This window comes from Mustela nivalis, assembly GCF_964662115.1.
Source record: "Mustela nivalis genome assembly, chromosome: 8".
NCBI classification, from domain to species: domain Eukaryota; kingdom Metazoa; phylum Chordata; class Mammalia; order Carnivora; family Mustelidae; genus Mustela; species Mustela nivalis.
Window position 1 is genome coordinate 8,394,198 of NC_139027.1, and position 7,203 is coordinate 8,401,400.

Genomic DNA, 7,203 nt, shown 5'->3' on the forward strand with positions numbered 1-7,203 from the left:
GGAAACAAACAATGAGTGGAAGCCCAGCACATGCACTAGAATATTCCTCAAAAATGCTGGGGGACGCCTTGAAGTGGTGCCTCCATTAGAGCTCACCAGGCTGAAGGACATGAGGATATGCCTGTGCAATTTAACTCCGAAGGAGCCTTGCTTTATTGAATTCCCAGCAGGGACTTCTTATTTTGAAGAGGTTCAAATTATACTGCCCTATGAGAGAACATGTTTGCAGGTTACATGAATCCAAGACCTTTTAATAATGTGAGTTAATGGAGTGGTAAATTTGTAGCATTCTAATATGGCAGTAAAAGGTGACTTGTTTGGGCAGAGGTCTTCATATTGTACTAATTTCAAGAAAGTCTATTTCTTAAAAAAAAAAAAAAAAAAAAAAAAAAAAAAAGTCTGCTTCTGACTATTGGCCAAGTAGATGTAGAAGAATAATCTGGTGGAAAGACTCAGGGCTTTCTGCAGGAAGAACACTCTTCAGAAGCCACAAAAGCATCCTCCCACATTGACTGTGACTTCTGGTCCACAGCCAGGTCTCAGGAGCAATGACACTAAGCTTTTCTGTTTCCAGTGTGCACCAACCATGTCCTTGCGGTTAGCAGATGCATTGGTTTTGCAACAAAAGGCTAAACAAGCCTGAAAGGAAACCATGAGTCTGACCTTGGGAGATTTCATGTTATCAAGCTCACTGAGTCATCAGTGAATTTATGAGCCAGGTGAGGAATTTCCAGAGACCAGATGTCATGTAATATTTCCCCAAAACATGACTTTGGAAGAAAGGGAGAAGAAAAGGGGTTGAATACCACCAGTCTTCAGATCTGGGAACATTCTCTCAAACTCCCACCATGCCTAAGATCTGTTGGCTAGAAAGTTCGGGGCTGAAGTCCAGGCCCCAGTGTCCTTCATGGTGCTGTTTTACAGGTGAGTTAAAATAGATTGGCTTAAAAAGGGGAAATGTCTCTTACAGAAATGATATCATTCCTTTTAAAAATTCCTCTCTTCATGATTTTTTTATGACTTCATGTTTTGGCCTAGATCAGCGCTTTCCAAAAGAACTCTGCACAGTGATGAAAATGTTCTATATTTGCACTATCCAATGTGTCAACTACCAGTCACATGTGCAGATGGAACACTTGAGTTGTGGCCTCTGTGACTCTGGAACTGAATGTCTAGTTGTAAAATAAACTTGTAGCTGGTGACTCCCATACTGGACAGAGTGCGTCAAACCTGTAAGTGAATGTCACTTTGTTAATATCAACCATAAGACCTGGTATCAAAATTCAGCAGAGAAGTAGGACTTTTATTTAATGTTGGGGGAAAAGTAAAGTCTCTAGATGGGGAATCTGGTTCTTCTCTGCACACAGCTTGGTTTCCCATCACTTTAGAATGTAGTTCATCAGCTTAAGGGTCAGGAAGTCCTAGCTAAGTTAAGGATCTAAATTCACTCAACCTCACTTTAGCCTGGGCAGGGAGGCTGATGTACTAGACACTCGTTACGAGAGCCAAGAGGAAGTATGCGTTCAACAAATCCCTAGGCCCTACAGGAAAGGGCTGAACAAGGAGGAAACTAAGTATCCACCTTTGAATTAAAGAGATATTCACAAAATAAACTATCTGTAGGCACGGATTACAGTCTGATGCCTGGGAACTTAATGCACTTCCTGTCTACTGTTTTGATGTGTCTTATCAGAGAAGCATGTCACATTGCTAGCTTTGTATTTGGGAGATCCCTGACATTTGTGAATGAGAAACTGACTTTTCCACACATATTACAAAGAACTCTCTGACTAGAGGCGATAACAATTCCCAACATTTATCTCTGCATTGACTCGACTCTACAGGGAGGAACCCTGTAATTCAGAGTTTAAGCTACTTGTCCAAATCACACATGTTGTCCAAATTGAATACGATGTGTTAGAATGTTCAGCCACATGGATCTGGGCACGCAGAAGTGCTTTGTGGTGGGTACAGTGGGATGGTGTAACCCCCACTGCCTTCACATGAGAGACCTTTAAGTCCCAGCTCCATGATTACGTGATGTGGGCAGTCTTCATTCAACTACCTTCTACTCACCCTTAGCTCTTTCTTGGATACTGAAAATAATTAAAATCCAAACAATAGCAGCTAGCATGAGTGCATTAAGTAATGTGGTTTTACTTACTAATTTTCACTCAGTATCCAGAACTATCCTATATTATCCCCACCTTCTTCCCCTAAAGCATTATCATCCCCTTTTTAAGGATGAAGATGGTTAAGACTGCACGGGGTATAACAACTTGACCCATATTCAGATTAGTGCAGCCCTTCAACCGAGCTATGAGGAGAGAGGTTTCTTTGGTTTTAACTACCCAGAGAGATCATTGCTGTACACCAAATGCGTCAGAACCGAGTCCTCCTGGGGTCTTGTCTACACAGCAGCATCAGGACCACACCTGCCTCTGGGATGTTTTCACAGACCCTTTCCTGGGGAGAACCACAGCTGCCTGACACTTGAGTATTCCAGCTTACTTCCAACAAGAGACATTTGCCTTTGTTTCTTTTGAGATCCCCACATTAGCCAAGGCTTCTTTTCCATTTTTTCTTGGTTGCTTGGTTTTGTTTATGGAATTATTTTTTACAGAGACTGAAATTTTTTGTTTATATTTATGTAAGTAATATCTACACCCAATGTGGGGCTCAAAGTCATGACCTTAAGGTCAAGAGTCACATGCACTTCTGACTAAATACCAGTACTGAGAGCTCCTAAATGGAGAATAAGGAGATTATAGCAGGACCTTTAGCACTGCCTCTGAATGTTTGAGAAGAAATATGGTAGACTCTGGTTTCAATGGGGCTGACTTCACATACCAGTTCTGATAGGAAGTAACTGTGTGATTGGAGGCAGGTCATAGCATCTCTGTGACTCTTCCCTTGGCTGTTTACTGGAACTGATGTGTACTGTATGGATTACAGAAAACTATCAGAGCACTTAGAAGATTGCTTTGCCCAGAGTAAGTTCATATTACTTTATCAACTCTGGAAATGTATATAATGGATTCTAGACTTTTTAAGAATAGTCCAAATAACAAATATTTGCCTCATTATTAAATTTTGTGTCCCTAATTTTGATTCAGAATGTGTGGTTACTTCCTAAATTAAAAAAAAAAAATCAGTAAATATTAGCCACTTCATTCTTGAGGGTTTAATTCCCATAACCCCACCCCAGCCAGTGTTTCTCTTTAAGCTCAGAAATCACAACTGCTAATGATTAGTTTCTCAATAGGCTCTATTCTTTGGCTATCATGGAGTTGGCTTTCTAGAGTGTCTCTGTGTATGCATTCACAAATGTCTTCAATAGAAATAACACAAATACAGCCTTCAGAGTCAGGCCTCTGACAATGAACAGCATCTTCCTGTCATCTGTTAATTATAAAACAAAAACACAGGCTATCATATTGCTAGAGGTTCCCTGATGTTCTGTGGTCCAACACTTCAATTTACAGAGGGGAAAATGAAGCTAGATAGGGCATATTCTTAACCAAGAAGGTAAAATGTTGGGTTAGCAAGAACTAGACCTGGAATCCAGTTCTTCAAGTCTTGAATATCAAAATGCCAGCCCCATATACCCCCAAAGGCTCCTCATATCTTCTAATATGTACCTATGTCTAGGTCTGGTAAGGGTGTTTCTGTTCCGGGGCTCTGATCACCCTGGATCCACAGCTCTGAGGAGAGATCTTTCTTTTTTTTTTTTTTTCCTTTTAATTTAAAATTGATTCACCAACTTATAGTACATAATTAGTTTTTGATACAGTGTTCATTCATCAGTTGCATATGACGCCCAGTGCTCATGATATCCTGTGTCCTCCTTGCTACCCATAACTCTGAATTTGGCTTCAGGGTCCATGGGCCAAATCCCAGGAACAAATATCTGCACAGCTGGTCCCATGAAGATAGTTACACAAGTTCCTACAGAGAAGTCCTGATTCTGTCACTAGTACTACCACCGGCTTTAGCAGCTGGAGCTTTCCCAAGTGCAACCAGGAGGAACACCATATATTCTGAGACAACACGGCATTCACCAGACCACTGGGTGTGAGCCTGTCCTTAAACCACATGGTGAGGCCATAAGATTGGTTGGCATTTCTGTTTCATTCATAGCAACATCTGCCTGTGGTTGGTTCATCCTGCCTACAAGTTTTCTTTAACCTCAGCTGCTACATACGGTGATTCACAAAAGCTTTTGTCTCTTCCTCCTGAATATTCCACATAATCTATTTCCTTTCTTGCACCCTGGAAAACACCAAACTGTTCAGGCCACCACTGTCTCCAACCTGGGCTACCTTAGATTATCTCCCTAAATTGTTATAAAGTCCTCATCCTTGAGTGCCTCACCACCACAGCACTCATCATACTTGCTTAATCAGAGGCCCCTGTCCTCACTATGCTGTGATATCAGAGAGTATAGGGCTTCTATTGGACCCCAGGCACCAGTCAGGGCAAGGATTGCACATTGTCACCATTGTGCCTATTGTCCTGCCCCACCTCAGAGCCTAGCACAGAGTCTGATTACTGGTACATGCTCTTCTGAATGAAATGAATGAAACGTTACCTCTTGTTGTTTTAACCATGGAATATGGCATCCTATTCACAGACGCCCAGGAGTATGTGTGTGATCCAGATCCACAACAAACAAATCTCTATCCAAAGCAACTGCATTTGGCACCACTTGTTTTCAACAAGTAGAACCTGGATGGAGGATATGCAGCTAATCCTCAGAGTCAGCTGGGGGTGCTGACCTGCATCCCTGGGAAGGGAAGGGGACACCGAGACAACACCGATACTGAAAAGAAGAAAACTAGAAATAAGACTTAAAATCTGATCTCAATCAGATCCACGCAGGTGGAGAGGTATGAAATGCCTCTCTTTCTTCTCAAGAGGCGTGTGATGGAAGAAATTTGTCATCAGACTGGAGCTCTCCAGAGCCCTTCATGTGAAGACATGGTCCCAAAATCTGACTTGAGGTTTAACTGAATCTAGAAACTGTTCAAGCACCACAGCATGGGACATTCATCAGGGGTGCGTAAATGGGCTTTAATTGATCATAAGACAGAACATTGGATTTGTTCTCTGGAAGATGTACTCTTAACAGATGAGGATACAGTGTGTGTATGTGTGTGCGTGTGGGTGTTTCTTTTCTTTCCTCCTTCATGTTCCTACCAGTCAAACTTTGTCAGCAAGAACTCTCCCAGTCAAGAGATACAGCCCAGCCTCACACTACCTATAGAGGGGTGCATGGTATCTCCTCTTTCTGGGATTGGTTTAAATGAACTGCTATGTTCCAGGGATAGCTGTTTGAAAAAAAAAACCTGACAGTTAAGGTTAGCTCCCAACAGCTATCTTTGCTGAGTGAGATAACATCAAAACGTGGTAGAGGTGCTGAGAGAAAGTATGAGAATCAGCTTACAACAGAGGCCAAAAGTGAAACCTCCCTTCAGAGGCAGGGATATCTGGTTGAGTACCTACTATGTGCAGACACCATAAACTGATTGAATCCTATTAGCAATCCTACTGTGATTTTTTTTTTAAGATTTTATTTATTTATTTGACAGACAGAGATCACAAGTAGGCAGAGAGGCAGGCAGAGAGTGAGAAGGTGAAGCAGGCGCCCCGCTGAGCAGAGAGCCCAATGCCGGGCTCAATCCCAGGACCCTGGGATCATGACTGGAGCCAAAGGCAGAGACTAACCCACTGAGCCTCCCAGGCACCCCCCTACTGTGATTTTTTTACAGACTGATGATTGGAGGATCAGAGAAAGCAAGTGACTGGCCTCAGGTCAAACATGCAGTACTCATGTTGGGGCCAGATTCGTCTATCTCGGAACCTCTCTGTTTCACTTCACCAACATACTAGGTGCTCACTGACCCTGGCTGACCTCACTCTTCTATGACACGCTGACTTCAAGGAAATTGCTGAGAAGTCTCTGATGAGCTGAGACCCCGTGCATGATAGGGCACCTGGGCCAAGCTTAACCCCCTGCTGGGAGGAAACTTTCCTTCCCAAGAAATAACTGTAAGTGAGCGTGACCGACTTGCAACAGAACTATAAACAAAGGCTCAAACATACGCATTAAATCACTTGCCTGGAGTCGTACAATCAGGATTGAACTCAAATGTAGCTGAGAAAAAAAATGCATGCTCTTTCCACCACTCTTTATTGCTTTACTTTAAGAGACATAGAAAAATGTTCTTCTGAGCTTATATATTTTATATCCATAGGCCTGCGTGTGTGCGTGTGCGTGTGCATGTGTGTCTATGAATGTGTGTCCATGTGTCTGCGTAACTGTGCATATGACTGTGTGTGTGTTTTCCATCCTACTATTTTTCTCTCTCAAGCTAAGGATTCATAACTCAGGTGGTTTGAGATCTAATACTGTGAAGATATTGTGGACACTATATATTCAGTTTCTTCTCTCCATTGATGGTGGCCACAGCCAAGGGAGCCCTTAATGAGGCCCTCCACAAACCCTTGTAGTTCCCTGATCTCACCCGCCATTCATCGCTGTGGTTTGAGACCACAATATGATGAGAGAAATTAGTTCATATCTCAAAGACGGTAACTCTTTCGAATAAAGAATGCAAATTGTAACAGTGAGTATGGCCTTACTGTGATGACATTTCCTTCCATCGTGTAGGTTTTGATGACACCACCGACAGGTGCCTGCAGGTACTGTCAGGGACGACCTGCAAACCATTTCAAGACCAAGATCTCTCAGGGAAAGTTTCAACTTGACTTTCTCTCCCATCTCCTCTATTCTTCCATCGTGTTCCTTACGTCCTCCTTCCCTGCCCCAATCCTAGCAAAAATCTTCCCTGTAAGTGATACCAGAATCCTCTTCTTTAAGGATTTGTGATCAGACATGCTCACTATGTAAATATGTTCAGTGGTTTCTAAGGGATCCTACATGAATTCCATGTGCCATGGACTTGAGACTATTAATGAACTGGTTGGTGCCTTGCTCTGTTCTAACCTCCTCACTGCCCTGTCCTTGCTCTGCAGACTGGTAAGGTGTAACCTCAACTCTTTGTCATTTACTGAGGACATTTATCAAGGTGATCACCTTTCCCCTGTGATACATCTTGAATCATGAAGGCTTATCTTCAGTGTAGGCTGGACATCACCTTCTTATCTTTGAACTCTTCATAGTACATAGTTAGATGACCA

General features: G+C 42.6%; 1 long non-coding RNA gene across 1 annotated transcript; it reads left to right on the forward strand.

Annotated features, from left to right (window-relative positions):
- Positions 1–550: 550 nt before the first annotated feature.
- On the forward strand, positions 551–6,633 carry LOC309872032. Its single transcript, XR_014315627.1, has 3 exons — positions 551–924; positions 1,039–1,232; positions 4,634–6,633. It is a non-coding gene; the product is annotated as an uncharacterized lncRNA (long non-coding RNA).
- The last annotated feature ends 570 nt before the right edge of the window (positions 6,634–7,203 follow it).